Genomic DNA, 18,158 nt, shown 5'->3' with positions numbered 1-18,158 from the left:
CTGAGATAAGTTTAGAGATGGTTAAATGTTTATGTCTTTGATTTTACTACCTGGTTTTATTCTCTGTCCAATTAACTTTAGAAAGTTGTGGGACCATAAGAAATGAGCAAGCAACTGTCCTCCAAACACACATCATCCCATCAAACTCCGAAGAAAAGAAATTCTCTGGCCCTTAGAAAGAGGGAGGGGCAGGCATGGCCACACACCCTCTTTAATCCTAGCGCTCTCTGGAAGTAGAGGCAGGAGAATCTCTGGGAGTTTCTGTTTTACATAGCAAATTCCAGGGGGAGGGGGGAGGGTAGGAGGGGTAGGTGGAGCCAGCTAGGTATGGTGGCACATGCCTTTAATCCCAGCACTCAGGAGACAGAGGAAGACAGATCTCTGTTAGTTAGAGGCCAGAATGGTCTACATAGTGGGTTCCAGGACAGACAGGGCTATGTAGAGAGACCCTGTCTAATAAATAAATAAATGGATGAAACAAGAAAGAAAGAAAAGAATGAGGGAAGAGATGGCCCAGCAGTTAACAGCGCGCGCATACTGCTTCTGCAAGAACCCTGAGTTCCATTCCCAGCGCCCAATTCTGTCAGCTCACAACCACCTGTAACTCCAGCTCCAGGGAATCCCAGGACCTCCAATGGCCTCCTCATACATAGACATACACAGACAGACAGGCAGACAGACAGATGATTAAAATAAACAATCTTATTTTTTAATGAGAGAAAAGGTATGGGACTATCATTTACTTCTTCGTTTTAACTAGTTTTCACACTGAATTTTCAGTTTTCTGAACGCATACTCATAAAAGAGAAACAACCGATCCTGTCTCCCTTTATCATTAAGGATACTGAGGAAGGGGGCGGGAAGAGACCTGCCCTGGGTCTGACTCCCACTTTAACGTTCTTCTCATTGCCTGCTGTGCACTACTGACGGACCAGAGGTGGCATGGAGGGCTTAGGGCACCGCCGACAGGTGCTTCAGTCCTGTTTCAGGGCCCGGGATTCTCAGGTTCCAGAGACCAGAAGCGAAGCACCGGGAGGAGCGGGTGGGGCAGCTTCGTTCACCAGCAGCCCCCAAGATCTTAGTGGGCACAATGAAGATTCACGTTAAATTAGTCTGCAAAGCCGCCCCCTCCCGTAAGGAAACGACCCCTAATCTCCATCAGACTTGGCTGGGGACCCTCAGGCTGCCTCTCCCCCAGCCCCCTGCTCCGGCCCTCGCGGCCCTCCTCCGAGACCCCCGGGCGCATCCTACCGGCCGAGGTCGGACTGTGCCCCCGCCCCGCCTTCTCCCTCCCCCCGGGGGCGGTGGCCCGTGGCGGGCGCTCTCATTGGTTGTGGCGCAAGCAAGGGCTGGAGACGGAGGTGCTGATTGGCCGGGGCGGCTTGGCGAAGCTTGGGAGCCTGGCGAGTCGCTGGGGGAGCTGAGCAGATGCCAGGAGCAGCCTGGAGCATCGGAAGGTGATCGCGCTAGTCCGACCCGCGGATCGCAGCCTGTAGATCGCGGCCGGGGCCTGGAGGTAAGAGTGACGCGTCCGGGCGCGCGTGGCCCATCCTTCCGAGGGAAACCCTGCACCCGGGAAGCCAGAGCCCGGCATCTTCCCCTAGAATCTGGGCCCTCCATCCAACCAGGACGCCTGCTCCTGCCCCGAAGGGAAAGGGTCCCCCTCTCCCCAGGCCCCAGGAAGCAAGAGAGCTTCGTGTAACCTTCAGAAATGGGGTCGTTCGTCCTGGCCGCTGAATAGAGGAGGAAATCCCTTGTTTAACCCTTGGAATAGAAGCCGCTCCCCCAAGTGGAGTCCTGCCTCCCCAGATATCTAGACCCTCTACCATCTCCTCCCATTCCTAATAAACTAAGTTAGGGTCTTTTGCTTCTCTCTCATTCCTGTCTCCTTGGAATGTTGAGGTCATAGCTCGTATAGAAGGGTCCCGTTCCTCCCCGACTGTCAAAGTCCTAGAGAATAAGACCCTCCCTTCAACAAGGACATCCCGGGCCAAATCACCTACCTGCATGCCTACCCCAGAAACTAGATTCTGGATTCTGAAGACAAGTGGATTCTCTTCTATCCCTATGAAGACCCTTCCCCAACCATAGGAGAGGCCACACGTCCCCCTTCCCCAAAAAAGGCTCTTAGGGACCTCTCCTTCCAGTGGAAGGGGAGGGGCTTTTACACCCAAATCAGGCACTCATTCCTGACCAAGTGCTCTATCCTCCACGATCTTTTCACATAAATCCCACCCTATTATCACTGCTGCCCTCCCATCCTTTCCCAGCCCACTCCAACTCCACTCCTACACCACCCGGACCCTCCGGATCATCCCTTCAACCTTCCTCAGCCCAATGGCAGAGACCGGAAGAGGCTTCATAAAACTGAGGCCCTTGAAACCATCCCAGGCCTAGGGCCCCTTTCAGGAGCCTCCAAACTCTAAGAATGCAGATGGCCCCACACTGCAGGACCAGCAGGCACCCTCTTCCACCCCCCACGCAACCCTACCAACACAGATAGAAAGGGCTGCTACTCAGAGTTACCCTCCATAGGCAGGTCTCTCCACTCCTGGACAAAACGGAGTCGACACAGAGAAGGGCTGTTAGCCCACTTCAAGGGCTCGCTGTGTGCTTCCTGGGCCTGCCCCATCAACTCCTGTGCTGTTGCCTGACGGAATTCCCTGGGCCTAAGGCCAAGAGAAGGATGCTGCTGGGCTTGTCCGTTGGTCTGAGGACGGTGTTGGCTTAGCCGCATGGCTCCCTCACCATAGCCTAGTTTGGTGGGGGGCATATCAAGAGACAGGAAAGCAATGAATCTTGGCTTGTTCTCTGGATCTGGGCACAGTGCTACAGGATGGGCCAGAGGTCAGCTCTGGGTCCAAGAGACCAGAGGTCAGCTCTGGGAGAGACAAATGACCCTATCTGCAATCCTAAAATATAAAAGAGCATCTAGATTAAGACTGACCATTTGTATGGTAGCTGAACAAACTGAGGCACACAGAGAGAAAGGGACTTGCTCAAGGTCACCCAGCCGGTTACTGACAAAACCTGCAGAGCTCCTACAGGGTCCCTGGGGCTCCCCAGTACTAGCTCCAGTCTTCACAGGTACAGTGGCACTTCCAGGCACCATGTCCCCACTCTTCGTAGGAAGCAGGAACACTGAGAAAGTCAGCTGAGAAGGAACAGAGCTTTTAGAACGCCTGTCACCGCTCCACGGGCTCCCAGTGGAACCCATTCCTGGGGTGTTAGGGGTTTCTGTTTTGAACCTGCTGTCAAGCAAAGCCAAAATCAAGACGACCCAGGAGAGTGGATATTATCAGTTATAGTATTCTAGAGGCGAGGCCACTGTGGGGACCTCAGCTGCACAGCTGGATTTGCTCCAGGAAGGATGCCTGAGGAAGCTGCACCCCTTTCCTCTCCGTCTCTGCTTGTTCTCTCTGGTCCCTCTTCTCTGCAGTAATGGCTTGTCCCTACTCAGGGTCCTGCACCCTTTCCTGGCACATGGGTGATTCTCCAAGACCCTTCAGATAGATAAGCGCTAGTAGATGGGAGAGTCTGCGGTACCAACTGGTTTTCTCTCAGCTGGAGGGTAGCTATCAGACTCCAAAGGAGAGAGAGCCAAGAGCTCAAGGTGAAAGTGCAGAGCTGGGAGGGCTGGTGTCCACCACCTGCTACTTGGTGTGTGATCTTGGGAAGGTTTTCTTTCTTTTCTCTTTTCTTTCTTTCTTTCTTTCTTTCTTTCTTTCTTTCTTTCTTTCTTTCTGGCAGTCTCACATAGGACAGGCTGGCCTCCACCTCCCTGCACAGTAGAAGATGACCTTGAACTTCTGATCCTGCTCCTTCACCTCCTAAATGCTGGGATCACACTCAGTTTCCATGCCATGCTAAAACAGGAGTGAAGGGCTTGGTACCTGCTAGGCAAGCACTCTACCAACCAACTGAGCTACGGCCCTTGGCCTTTGGAAAAGTCCTTCTCTGTTACTTATCCTTAGGATGAAATAAGTTAATCCTCAAAGGAAATAGCCCAGCTAGTAAGTGGAAACAGTGGTCACAATTTCTCCTGCAAAGTCAGCTCAGACTGACAGACCGAGGCAGCAATGCTTCTAGATGTGCCTAGGCACCTCTGTTGTAGACAGGCCACCAGGACAAAGGCAGCAGATGAATGTGGGCCACTGGAGACAGGTGAGGATTTAGGGAAATGGAGCAGTGTGGGGAATGGACCACAGACCTTAAAGCCAGTCGGAATTTAGGGTCAGACATCCACCGGCTGCTTCTGGGGGACATGAGCAAGTCATTGAGTTCTCTGAGCCTCAGCTCTTTGTCTTTAGCCTGTGGGGTGGGCATCAGGTAAGAGAGCCTGGAGAGAGGTTTCCTGTTCCTAGCGCCACTGGCATTTTGAGTTGGGTGATTCTCAGTGCTGAGTTTTATCTTCTTTGTTGTGCTTTATACACTAGATGCCAGTAACACTACCTCAGTTGATAGAAAATGTCTTTTGGTAGGATCAGGGGTAGTGGGTACAGTATCTGGTATGCAAGCATGAGTTTGAATCCCCAGAACCACCTAAAAGACAGCTAGGGGATGGAGACCGGTAAATCCCTAGTCAGCCAGTCTTGCCAAAAGGATGGGCACCAGGTTCAATGAGAGACCCTGTCACCAGAAAATAAGGTGAGCAGCAGTAAGACACCTGAGACACCTGGCTTCCACACATGTGTGCAAGGGTGAGCACAACCACACGCACGCACACACACACACACACACACACACACACACACACATGCGTGCACGCGCGCGCGCATGGCGCACACACACACGTCTCCCGATAATTAAACGTCTGATAGAGGACAAAGTCCTCCTCCTCCATGGAGAACAATTGCCCTAGTGTGGCTTCAGACACGGCTGATGTGTGAACTAAGCTGCCTCCTGTTGCACCAGCCTCCTGCCGTGGTGACTTCCTGATGGAAGGGTGAGATTTTAGTTTCTCTCCTTTCAGCAGAACTTTGCCGTTCATGGAGCACGGTTAGGATTCCCATTTTACAGACGATGGAGAGGGAAAGTCTTGTCTGGCAGCATCACCCCTTTCCCCACAGACACCAAAGACATGCTCAAGGAGAAGGCGCTTGAAATTTATTACCTTTATTTCTTTATGTGCGAGGGGGTTTGCGTGTGCCACAATGTGCATATCTGTGTCAGAGGACAGCTATCTTAGGGTTGTTCTGTCCCTAATTGGTGGGATGGAAGGCCGGTCTTCAGTCTTGGCAGCAAGTACCTTCACCTGCTTGCTGAGCCCTGACCGAAGTTTTAGGACTCATTTTGTTCTAGAGATTTTCTCAGAAGGACATGAGGCACTCTCTCATACAGTTTAAACTCCAGGGAGACCCAACAGCCCAGCACCCAGGAATCTGCTCCAGCAATGTCCCCACATGTGTGCAGGTGACATAGAAACACACACTTTTCATGCCCCTTGGAAGGGGCAGCATGCCGGTGTGCTCCAATGGAGAAAGGAACAGTGTTTTTAGAAGAATGAGGTAGATTTAGGCTCCAAGCCTGGAAAGGTCTTGGAGGCATATAATTCAGTGAAACAAAGTCACTGAATCAGTATAGAGAGGATGGTCCTATTTTAAAAACACAATATAAATACACAAGAAAATGAGGAGTTAGGGGCCATTGCGATGGCTCAGTGGGTGGAAGGACTTGTCACCAAGCTAATGACTGAGTTCCACCCCCAAGACCCATGTGTGGAGAGAAGTGACTCCTAAGAAGTAGTCTTCTGACTTCCATAAGAATACTGTCACACACACACACACACACACACACACACACACACACACACACACACATAAATGTATTTAGGAATTTTTAAGAAAGTCCAGCGGCAGTGGTGGTGCATGCCCTTAATCCCTGCACTCAGGAGACAGAGGCACCTCGATCTCTGTGAGTTCGAGGTCAGCTTGGTCTGCAAAGCAAGTTCTAGGAAAGCCAGGGCTACACAGAGAAGCCCTGTCTTGGAAGAAAACAAAAAACAAAAACAAAAAATTGTAAAAAAAAAAAAAAAAAAAAATCACCATCTTAGCACATTAGGCAACTCATCGGAATGATAGAAAGAAGAATGATAGGGAGTGATTCCCAAAAGGGAACACACTGGGTGTGTTCTGGGGGGAGAGGAGAAGGGGCCAACCAGCTTCTCTTGCTTGAGCAAACAAAGCCCAGAGGCTGAGCCTGATGCATACCTGAAGTCGCCAGTGACAGAAACTCAGACCTTCTGAGCTTCCAGAGCGTTCTGGGGCTCAGAAACAGGACTCGGGGACTTCCTCTGTGCTGACTGAGTGTGTGGAGGGGTGTCTTCAACGCCTGCTTGTGGAGCTGGGCTTCTCTTGGCAGCCACTCTGGTCTCTCAGAGCCGGGTTACCCTGTCCTTCCATAGGGTGTTGGTAAAAGGCGAAAGAAAAGAAACAGAGAAAACAACGATAGAATTAAGAACTGGGGCAGCAGTAGAAGCGACCTGACTGGGCTCGTGTGAGGCTTCAAGGGGACCTTGTGTTCCACCCCTCGGTTAATAGTCAGTACTTGGTTTACGTGGCCGCTGCCTCTCATCTCTTCTCCCCGCTGCTTGCCTGTCCCCTGGCTGGGGACAGACGACAAAAGCCTCATAAGTGACAGCTGGGGAGCCTGGGGCCTGAAAGAATGCTCAGCAGACTGGATTGATAGCCCCTGCACCACCATGCCTGACGGGGTTCTCAGCTGAAAGTCAGGGGAGGCCTCTGAGGGGAGCCGTGCTCCAGCCCCTCCTCCTGGGCCTGACTCACCAGCTTCCTCTAACACTGCATGCCAAGGGTTCAAAGAGTGGCCTCTAATTACGTATCCCCTCGGTAATTCCACTGTCCAAGGGCAGATTGTCCTTCAAAAGCTGCTTCAAGATCCATCTTATTTCTTTTCCTTTTTTCTCCTCCCCTCCCTTCCCCTCCCTTCCCTTCCTCTCCTCTCCCATCCCCTCCTCTCCCTTCCCCTCCTCTCCCATCCCATCTCATCCCACCCCTCTCCTTTCTTCTCCCCTGTTCTCTCCTTTCCTCTCCTCACTTCCCTCCCTCAGCCCCTTAATATTTTGAGACAGAGCTTTACTATTAGCTCTGGCTAGACTAGTCCTCTCTATGTAGCCCAGGCTGGCCTTGCATTTGAGATGTAGCTCAGGCTGGTCTCAAACTCAGGACAGTCCTCCGGCCTCTGCTTCCATGTGCTCAATTAGAGACTCTGGCATCTTTTATGGGACATTTTCCTTTGGCCCTCCTCTACCCTAAGCCAGAAAACCGTTTCTCCCTCCATCCACATCCCAGCCTCCTTTGGTACCTTCGCTGTGACTGGGTTTTCTCCTCTGTTAATTCCCTAGCAGGCAGGGCTTGCAACTGCCTTGTTGGTGCCCCTGTCCCAAATGCACCGCCCAGTTTCTAGCAGCAAGAAACATTTATTGAATGTATCTCTGCACTAGAAAATTTATTTGTATTGTATGTGTTTGAGAGTTTTTGCCTGCATGTATATATGTATACAATATGTGTGCCTGGTGCCTGAGCAGGGCAAAAGAAGGCCCTAGATGCCTTGGATGGACAGTTGTAAGTTGCCATGTGGGTGCTGAGACTCAAAAGCAGGTCCTCAGCAAGAGCAGCAAGTGCTCTTAACCACGGAGCCATCTCTCTGGCCACTAGATGCTAGCATGAATCTGTGCATTTTTGACTTTGAGAAAACAGACATCACATAAAATTGAATTTTTAAACCACTTTAAAGATACAGTTCTGTGACATTAAGTACATTCACAGTGCTGTACTTCCACCATCACTACCTAGTTTTAAGATATGTTCATCACCCTGTAAGGAAGATTAAGAGATCAGTCTTTATGCATTGTCTCTGAGTCCCCGTGGATTTGTGTCTTAGTTAGGGTTTCTGTTGCTGTGAAGAGACACCATGACCACAGCAACTCTTATACAGGAAAACATTTCATTGAGGTGGCAGCCTACAGTTCAGAGGTTCAGTCCATTATCATGATGGTGGGGAGCCTGGTGGCATGCAGGCAGACATGGTGCTGGAGGAATAGCTGAGAGTCCTACATCTTGCAGGCAACAGGAAATCAACTGAGACACTGGGCGGTATCCTGAGCATAGAAAACCCAAAGCCCACCCCCACAGTGACACACTTCCTCCAGCAAGGCCACACCTCCTAAGAATGTCACTCCATATGAGATTATGGGGACCAGTTAAATTCAAACTACAACTTGCCTATCCCAAATACTTCATGACCTGTTGAGTTTAGCTTCTCCTGTATTTTGCATACTACAGACTTCTTCCCTTTTGGGGACTGAAGTATATTCCATTATATAGGTTGATCATGATTTGCTCCTCCATTTACCAGTCAATACATGTGAGTTGTTTTTCTCACATACAATGAACATGCATGTGCATGCATGATGGCTTAAAGACCTGGTTTTGAGCTGTGGATGTCATTTGGTACAGTGCTCGCCTAGCACGAAGCTATGGCTTTACAGTCAGCCTCAGCTATAAATAAGTTTGAACCCTACCTGGGATTTGTGGAGACCCTGTCTTTAAAAAGGGGATAGGCATTTGCCAGGGAGCAGTTTAGTGGGCAAATGGCTTTTCTGGAAAGCATGAGGACTGGAATTTGAATCTCCAGAACCTATATAAAAGCCAAGCAGACTTGCTGGCCACTTGCAACCCCAGACTCTGGAGACAGAGACAGGGGCAAACAAACTAGTGGGCAAAAAGACACTCATCCTCTTCAAGCTCATACATGCAAACATGCGCGCACACACACACACACACACACACACACACACACACACACACACACCCTGACGATGGTGCTGACTCCTCATTTAACCTTCTGAGGAACTACCAGCCTGTCTCACAGCAACACTGTTTACATTCCCACCCGCAATATGTGAGGGTTCCAGTGTCCACACATCCTGAGAAGTTACTGTCTTCTGCGTTGTTCTTGTAGACTTTCTAGGGAGGTGATGTTGCTACATTATTGTTTTGGCCTGTATTTTGGTAACCACTCACAGCGTGACCATGAGTGTCCACTCAGGTGCTTGCTGCTCATCTGTGTCTCTTCGAGCCCTTTCCACTTAAAAAAAAAATTAGAGGCTTGATGTAGTGGCACACACCTTTAATCCCAGCATTCGGGAGGAAGAGGCTGGTGGATCTGAGTCCAAGACCATCCTGATCTAATAGAGAGCTCCGAGCCAGCCTGGGCTACTTTGTGAGTAGTCTCATTAAACCAAAGTCTCAACAAAACAAAAAGAACAAATTCTATTACATTTATTTATTAGGGAGAAGGCACACATGTTCTGTAGTGTGGTTGTAGAGGTCAGAGGACAATTTTCAGTAACCAGTTCTCTCCTTCCTCCATGTGGGTTATGGGGATCAAACTTAGGTTGTGCGCGTGTATCTAAGGTACTTAGTGCTGAGGAAGCCTCAGCACTGCTGGCTGCCTAGGAGTGGGCAGGCACCCACTTAGTGCAGCGGCGTCACTGGCCTTTTTGCTGAGATGTCAGTAGCGTACCTCCACTCAAGCTGTGATGACCAAAAACGTCTCCATCGCTGAATGTCCTGCAGGGAGCAAAACTGCTCCTGGTTGAGGATCATTAGTTTAGAGGGGTTGTGTAACTGTTCTTTGGCTACATGAGGAAACGGTAAACACATGGTGGAACACCCAACAACAGACCAAAGAGAGCATTCCACCCAAGTCAATCTTGGTGAACTAATGCGTTTTCCAGGGTTGTCGACACAACGGTGAGTGGCTCAAAAGCAGCCTGATCACTGAAAAAGCCCCACCCCGGCATGGGTGACAACTCACAGAAGCTGCACCCAGGAGCGCCCTGCTCAACTTGCAGGCAGCTTTACCAGAAAGTCTTTTCTCCTCAGCAAGTGTTTATCACTTTTGTAACCTTGGGGACAGTCCTTAGGAACCTTGGAATTTTCATGGGCTTGTAAGTTTCCTTGGCTTCTGAGTCACACTTCTCCCTTCCCTTCCTTGCTCCGGGGGTGGGGGGGGGGTATTACAAGGCTGAAACAAGCACAGAGAGCTAAAATTTCTGTATTTGAGGCATATTTGTTGGATGTTGGACAGGTGGGTGGGTAGATTTGTGGATGGGTGAACATATGCATGCGTGCATGGCTATGTGGATCAGTGGATGAATAGGTGGATGGATGGATTCAACCCCTTTCTCTGTTAGACTGATGATGAATGGTTATGTGAATGAATGGATGAATGCACTGTATGATGTGTACACTCCATGAATGAATGGATGAATGGATAGATGGATGAATGCACTGTATGATGTATGCACTCCATGAATGAATGGGTGAATGTACTGTATGACATGTGCACTCCATGAATGAATGGGTGAATGTACTGTATGTTGTGTACACTCCATAAATGAATGGATGAATTCACTGTATGATGTGTACACTCCATGAATGAATGAATGAATGAATGAATGCACTATATGATATATGCACTCCATGAATGAATGAATGGATGAATGCACTGTATGATGTGTACACTCCATGAATGAATGGGAGAATGCACTGTATGGTGTGTGCACTCCATGAGTGAATGGATGGATGGAATGCACTGTATGATGTATTGCACTCCATGAATGAATAGATGAATACACTGTATGATGTATGCACTCCATGAATTAATGAATGGATGAATGCACTCTGTGATGTATGCATTCCATGAATGAATGGATGTACACACTGTATAATGTATGCACTCCATGAATGAATGGATGAATGCACTGTATGGTGTGTGTATTCCATGAATGAATACATGAGTGCACTGTATGATGTGTGCACTCCATGAATGAATAGATGAATACACTGTATGATGTATGCACTCCATAAATGAATGAGTGGATGAATGCACTGTATGATGTATGCACTCCATGAATAAATGGATGTGCACACTGTATAATGTATGCACTCCATAAATGAATGAATGGATGAATGCACTGTATGATGTGTGCACTCCATGAATGAATGAATGGATGAATGCACTGTATGATATGTGCACTCCATGAATGAATGGATGAATGCACTGTATGATGTGTGCACTCCATGAATGAATTGATGACTAACTGACTGCACTTTGTAAGATTTGGACATGTTCCTAGGCTATGCTGGAGCTCCACTCTTCCCGCTGGAGTATGCTGCTTTCACTCCTAAGCATGGTAGTCCTCACACTTTTAACATAGGCACCCAGTCGAAAGCTTTGTAAAATAGACCGACGAGCTCACCCATCAGAATTTAAGCTTTAACAGAATCACCAGGTGATAGACCACTCTCAAACCAGCTTCCTTGCCCTCTGCAAACCCTGACCAGTCCCGACCTCATCGGTCGGTCAGTTCCCAGAAGTCCCATATCCTTCTGCCAGCATCTGTTCTTTGGCAAGCTGGGATCCACTGTGCCTTAAAACCTCAGTATTTGGACTGAGGAGATGGCTCAGTGGATAAAAGCACAAGCACTTGTCGTGCAAGATGAGGACCTGAGTTCAAGTCTCTAGAAAGCATGTAAATGTCAGATGCGTGACTCGGGCATTTGTAATCCCAGTGCTTCCTTGAGGAGATGGGAGATGGAGTCAGGGGAATCCCAGAAGCCCACTAGCCAGCTAGCCTGGTGAGCATGTCAAAAAACAAAAAACAAAAAGAAGCCCTGTCCCAAAAGAAGTTGGAAGGCAAGGACTGACCTTTGAGATTGTCCTCTGACCCCACACCAGCACTCAGGTTCATATGAGAGCCCTGGGTAATTCCAGCACTTTCTTCAGTACAAAAAGAAAAAGAAATGGAGTGGAGGAGGGAAGGAAGAGAGAAAAGGAGAGAGAGAGAGAGAGAGAGAGAGAGAGAGAGAGAGAGAGAGAGAGAGAGAGAGAGAGAGAGTCTTTAAGACCTGGGGAGACCACAGAATAGAAAGTGTTTGCCACAAAGCCATGAAGCCGGGCATTGGTGGCACACGACTTTAATCCCAGCACTCAGAAGGCAGAGGCAGATCTCTGAGTTCGAGGCCAGCCTGATCTACAGCCTGAGTTCCAGAACAGCCAGGGCTACACAGAGAAACCCTGTCTCAAAAAACCAAACAAAAGCAGGCACGGTTGGAGCACTGGCCATCCCTGCACTGGGAAGGTGGAGCCAGACCCCTGGTGCTCGCCTAACCAGCAAGCCCCAAATTCCCGGAAGAGAATGGATCTCAAAAAACAAGGCACGCAGCTCCTAAGTAGTGCCCCTCAAAGTTGACCTTTGGCCCACACTCATGTGTTACACATGCACTCTCACGTGTGTGTGTACACATATCTGCACACAACAGAAAATAAGTCTTAAGTGGGGGAAGGGTGAAAAAGCATGGCTCTTGGGAAACGGAGGACCAAATACTTGTTACTGGATTTATTAAGCAGATTTTACAAGTTTAAAGGAAAAGCCAGATACAGCATGGCCATGGATGCAGAAAAATGATGGCATGAGTCACAAATGGAGGCAGAAATGGTCTGATGGAGCAGAACTTGCTTATCTATCAGTTTCCTGCAACTTACACAGAGTTTAAAAAAAGAAAAAAAGCTGGCTCGAATGTAATGAACAAGGCTGGAATTAGATAACCCAAAGGCTGATGTTTATGTAGACGGGGTGCAGTTTCCCATTGATGAGCAATTTCTCGATATAAAACCAAGATTTCCAGAATGAGAGGCCCTTGATGGGACAGAGGCAGAGAGTGCAGGAAGGGGCAGATTACTACCAGCCAGGTGACTCTTTGGGCTGGACCCAGAGATCCACTGGGGATCACAGTAGGGGTTCTGAGCAAGGCGATGATGTGATTTCAGTAGCACTTGAAGAAGCTGGGCAGCGAATGGCAACTCATCCCCCACCATTGAGTCCAGGTTCCACACGGGAGCCAGCCAATGCTGCAGGCAGGTTTCTGGCCTTGTAGCTAAGGCTTCTAAGACCATAAAGCTCCTTGGGGGCAAGGTTGGCCGAATGCCAGCCAAAAGAGCCAGGCACCACCTTACAGGCAGGGCTGTTCCCAGGCAGGAACAAAGGCTGCCTCCCCTCCCCTTGTCCACAGCTGTAAATAGCTTCTCCGCTGGTTTTGCAGTCTGAGCGCCTTTGTGGGGACAGGCTGGAAATGAGCATACTAAGAAGTGTTTGTGCAAATTACTGCCTGAATGCACAGTGTACACCTGGCATTCTGCCCTGGTCCTGAGTGCACCACCCTCCCAGGGGCTGCAAGCCAGGCTCGAAGAACACACACACACAAGAGCATAGACAGTGTGACCTAGGGACAGGCTTGCAGAAGGCTTCCAAGCTGAGCTGGTAAAGTCATGTTAAGAAGAGGAATCCTTCAAAGGATCCTGACCAAGTACCATTATCATGATGACTCATGAATGACGAAGGGGCAGACGTCCTAAGAGTGAGCCAGAACCTATGCATCTCACGAGGCAGGAATGACCAGATTTCAAATGTAAGAAACAGGCTCAGAAAGTAGACCCCACAGAGGGCTGTGCATGAGAGCAGCATCCAGTGTGTCCTGGCCACATGGACACATCTGGGGAATCCTCAGCTCCCTGGTTTCAGTGGACTCATCTCTCTGTGTGAGCAAGAATGTTCCTAGTCACTGAGAACTGGGGTGAGGGGGACCAGCTACCACAACAAATAGAAAAGAGGGTCAAAACATTAAGAAAAATGGGGCTGGTGAGAGGACTCAGCCGGTGAAAGTCTCACACCCGAGTTGGATCCCCAGGACCCAAAATGGAGGCAGAGAACCAGCTCCTGCATGTTGCCCTCCAACTTCCACATGTTTGCCATGATGTCATGTGCATCCCCAAATAAATAGAGTGATTTAAAAATGTAGTTCAAAATTCTGCTGAGTGTGATGATGAATGACTATAATCTCTATTCCAGAAGCTGAAGCAGGAGGATTGTGAGTTTGAAGGCCAGCCTGGGCTGTATAACAAGACAGAGAAAGGGAGCACCAAGGGCGTGTCTAGCATACACACACATCTCTGTGTTCCATCATTAACACCACATAACCAGACATGGTGATGCACGCGTGTAATCCTAGCACTAAGGAGTAGAGGCAGGGGATGAGAAGTTCAAGGTCATCCTCAGCTACTTAGCAAGTTTGAGGTTAACTTAAGATAGGTGAGACCCTATCCAGAGAGAGAGACATGACTAAGTGCCATGTATGACTGCTCACACCTATAATATTAGTATTCAAGAGACTAAGGCAGGGGGATCACCTTTAATCCCAGACCAGCCTGGACTACAACTAAGACTCTACCTGAAAAAAAGAACAGCCAGGCCTGGTGGTGTATGCCTTTAATCCCAGCACTCAGGAGGCAGAGGCAGGTGGATCTTTGTGAGTTCAAGGCCAGCCTGATCTACAGAGTGAGTCCCAGGTCAGCTAGGACTATATAATGAGACTATGTCTCAGAACACACACACACACACACACACACACATACACACACACACACACACACACACACACAATCAAAAACTCAGAGGAAGCAGGTGGGCTGGTGAGGCTTGGCTGCTTCCGGGAAGCTTTGCACCAATTCATAGCTGCATTAGTTAGTGGTTGAGAGGAACATCCTCCCCACAGGGACTGGAAACTCTTAGCAGCCACCAGGTTCTAACACTACTTCTTGGAATGGAGCAGGCTCCAAAGGTTCCATGGTTGCTGTTTGTCATGATTCAAAAAGGTCACTGCCTTTATCCAGGTCAGCTCCCTGCACATCTGCCCTGAGGGACCAAGCAAGCACACATATCTTGCCTTTTGTATTCCGATTTTCTGGTCGGTGTTTTGCTACCTGCTCTGTGAATGAACACCTCCAATGCATGGGGAGAGGGAATTGCTCCACCAGAATCCAAAGGCTATTTCACCCCAGGCCAAACACACTTTATCCTAAGTGATTGCAGGTTACAACTGGGGTTCAGCAAGACTGCTAACCTTTAACTTGGGAAAGTATACAGTGGGGGCACACAGTCCTTTTCCCCTGGACTGACAGTCAAGTCCTTACAGAGACTCAGCTGGGAGCTGAAGCTGCCCCTCTGTCCTCCAGCTTAGGAGAGCAAGGAAGGACAGCTGCAGAAGCCAGGAGGCTCCTCACACGGGGACTTATCACAGGCTGACCCTGGGAGCTACACCCAGGATCTGTAGGTAGTGCCGGGCTGTGCTTTTAATAGGGAGCAAAAGGGCACTGGAGGCCTCACACCTGTTAATCATTGAACCCCGCAGCAACTCTCTTAGTTCTCATCAGTATTTTACAAGCAAGGAAGGGGAGGCACGTAGAGAAGAAAATGAACCCTGAGATTGTCCACATCCGAAATTCCCGCACTGTGTGATTAGAGTTGTACCAAGGGCAGGGTGGGCCTGTCGCTCAGTAGTAGAGAGCCAAACTAGCGTGCGTGAGGCTCTGGGCTGATTGACCCTCCAGCACAAGGGATTGGGAAGAGAATAGGCAGAAATGTTACAGGACATCAATCCAGAGAGCAGCCACACTGGTGCAGGGCTGGTCCCTGTCATTCACAGAAAAAGCCATTCTGATGCACACGCTAGGTGCTCCTTGGGAAAGTCATTTCCCCAGTTCCCCTTTCCCACGGGTCCACCACTCTGTTGTAGTTCTTCATTTCTCTGTCCCTAGCACTGGACCACAAGTCTCTTGAATCAAGATTCAAGATGCCTGAGTCCTCTGTGTCTTTAGCATCGTCCTAGGATCAGCATCACAGTAAGCGTCTCACCGTTAGTCCAGTGTGAGGTGTTGTATTTAGTGATCCTGAGGATGTCTGCTGTCCTGATTTGCTCACAGGGGCTTGCTTTCTTTTACGTTGCCTGCCTTTTTCTCCTCCTTTCCTTTTTTTCTTGCTTTGGGACAGCGTCTCATGTAGCACAGAGTGGCCTCAGACTTCCTTCGTAGCCAAGGCTAGCTTTGAATTCCGGTTCCTGCTGCCTCCGCTTCCCAAATGTCAAATGGGATTACAGGCATGCATCGCTATGTTCAGATACTTGCCTTTCTCATAAATAAACTTTTTACATTGAGATGGCCATCGAAGTGTAAGAGATTCATAAAGACTTCATTTACCCTTCATTAAATGTTCCCCACGACCCCACCTTACTAACCCATAGATAACTCAATAGTTCAACCAGGAAATTGATGCTGATACACCCACCCATTCTTGGATTCCCTCTGCTTTACACATATTCACTGTGTACATTTGCATTTTTGGATTTTGTATTTAATCTTTTGAACTTTTTTTTTAGTGGTGTTGAATCAGACTCAAGGCACTGTACAAGTTAGGAACACGATCTGCTACTCTCTCAGCCCCAACCTGGCCTGTTTTTAAACAGTTCTCGCTCTCATCAGGATGCAAGTGAAATTAAGATGTCAGCGCCCATTTCAAGACCACCCAGAGCTTGAGTCTGCAGAGGAGGCTATGGAGAGTGAGGCGGAGCTATGGGGCAAAGAGTAGATGTGGCCAGACACACCCTAAAATCTGCCTCCCAGGAGCAGGGAAGGGGGGCGTGGAGGACCACGTGGTTTTGAGAGTTTAAGCAAATGCAGCTCATGGCTTCTGCAGTTCCATCATCGCTGCTGCTCACTCAGGGGTTTTGTCTTTGCTGAGCACCACCCAGTTTACAGGTTTCAATCCCAGCTTGGCCGCCTCCCAGCAGAGAAACCTTGGGCAGGTGGGTGAACCTCTGCAGACCTCATTTGGGGCAACAGTCATATTGACTCAAGGGTGTTGTGGGGTTAAAGGAGGGTAGTTATGGAAAGGCCTCAGGAATAGGAGCAGGTCTGATGCTGGGTAATGCTCAGTGAACAAGAGTGCTATTTTTAATACCCACTATTTCTTTCAATTAAATTGGTCTGCTTAATTATGAGCTTCAGCTATAGGTGGGTGGTCACAGGTCTCTTGTGTTTGTTTGCTTGCTTTCTTGTTGTGGGATATTTGATTGCACTGTGAAACTCCAAGACCCTGTTAGTAAAATTAACCTTGGATCAAGGGACAGAGCCAGCGACTAGTTGGCAGGAATTAGCCATAGAGCAGACAGAGGAGCCAGGAATACGGAGAAATGCTCAGGAAAGAGTGGGGAGGGACTTAGAGATTTGAGGACTTTTTTTTTATTTGGGATGGGTGGAGAGATGCTCTCTTGCTGGGTCTCCAGACAAATAGGAAGGTCAGTTGGTTGCTTCTCAGCTTCTGTGATCTAGTAGGTTTTCACCCCAACATCTGACTCCCGAGTCTTTATCGGTAAATAGAACAACTTGATTAAAAAACAACCCTTCTTTCCTTCCTTCCTTCCTTCCTTCCTTCTTCTCCTTCTTTGAGACAGGGTCTCATGTAGCCTGGGCCTTGAACTCTTAGTCCTCCTGCTTCTACCTCCCAAGTGCTGGGATTACAGGTATGTGCCATCACCATGCCTGGTTCTCTCTGTCTGTCTGTCATCTGTCTCTCTCTCTCTCTCTCTCTGCCTGGTGTCTGTGAATGTGGGAGTCAGAGGTTGATATGGAGTGTCTTCCTCAGTCACTCTCTACCTCATTTTTTTGAGACAGGATCTCTCACTGAGCCTGGAGCTCACTGATTCAGCTAGATTTTCTGATCAATGATCTCCAGGGATCCCCCTGCCTCTGCATCCCCTACCCTGAGATTACAGGTGCATGCCACTGGGTCTAGCTTTTTAAGTGGATACCAGAGATCCAAACTCAGATCCTCATGTTTACACAGCAGGCACTTTACCAGCTGAGTCATCTGCCCGGCACCTGCCTCTCCTTTTTCTTAATGCACATTAAACCAAAAATGTCACCATTAAGATAAATGTCATTTATTGTTGTCATTTGGAGATTGGAAAATGCATTTCAAGACTCTGGGGTCCTGAGAAGTCTGCTGGATGCTTTCTAGCTTGTGTGGGTCAAGTCATGTGACTCTGAGCTTCAGTTTCTTCATGTAGAGAGTGTGATCTGCCTTGCAGAATGAATCAGGAGATTTTAGTTGATTGGCACCTCATAGGCTCTCCAGAAATGTCCCTACTTCCTGGCACATGTATCCTGAGACATCCCATTGTCTTCTTTGGACCTCGGAAACCAAAACATTAGACAAGATCTCATTATAGTTTTCCATT

General features: G+C 48.8%; 1 protein-coding gene across 1 annotated transcript in view; it reads left to right on the top strand.

The window, feature by feature from the left end:
• Positions 1-1,422: 1,422 nt before the first annotated feature.
• The window catches only part of Abat (4-aminobutyrate aminotransferase), a 104,105-nt gene continuing 87,369 nt past the window's right edge, over positions 1,423-18,158 (top strand). Inside the window, exon 1 of the mRNA XM_059270043.1 lies at positions 1,423-1,516. The gene's annotated coding sequence lies outside the window, so the exon portion shown is untranslated. The remainder of the gene's footprint in view (positions 1,517-18,158) is intronic.

This window comes from Peromyscus eremicus, chromosome 8a, assembly GCF_949786415.1.
Source record: "Peromyscus eremicus chromosome 8a, PerEre_H2_v1, whole genome shotgun sequence".
NCBI classification, from domain to species: domain Eukaryota; kingdom Metazoa; phylum Chordata; class Mammalia; order Rodentia; family Cricetidae; genus Peromyscus; species Peromyscus eremicus.
Note: the sequence above shows the minus strand (reverse complement) of the source record. Positions and strands in the feature narration are given on the sequence as shown.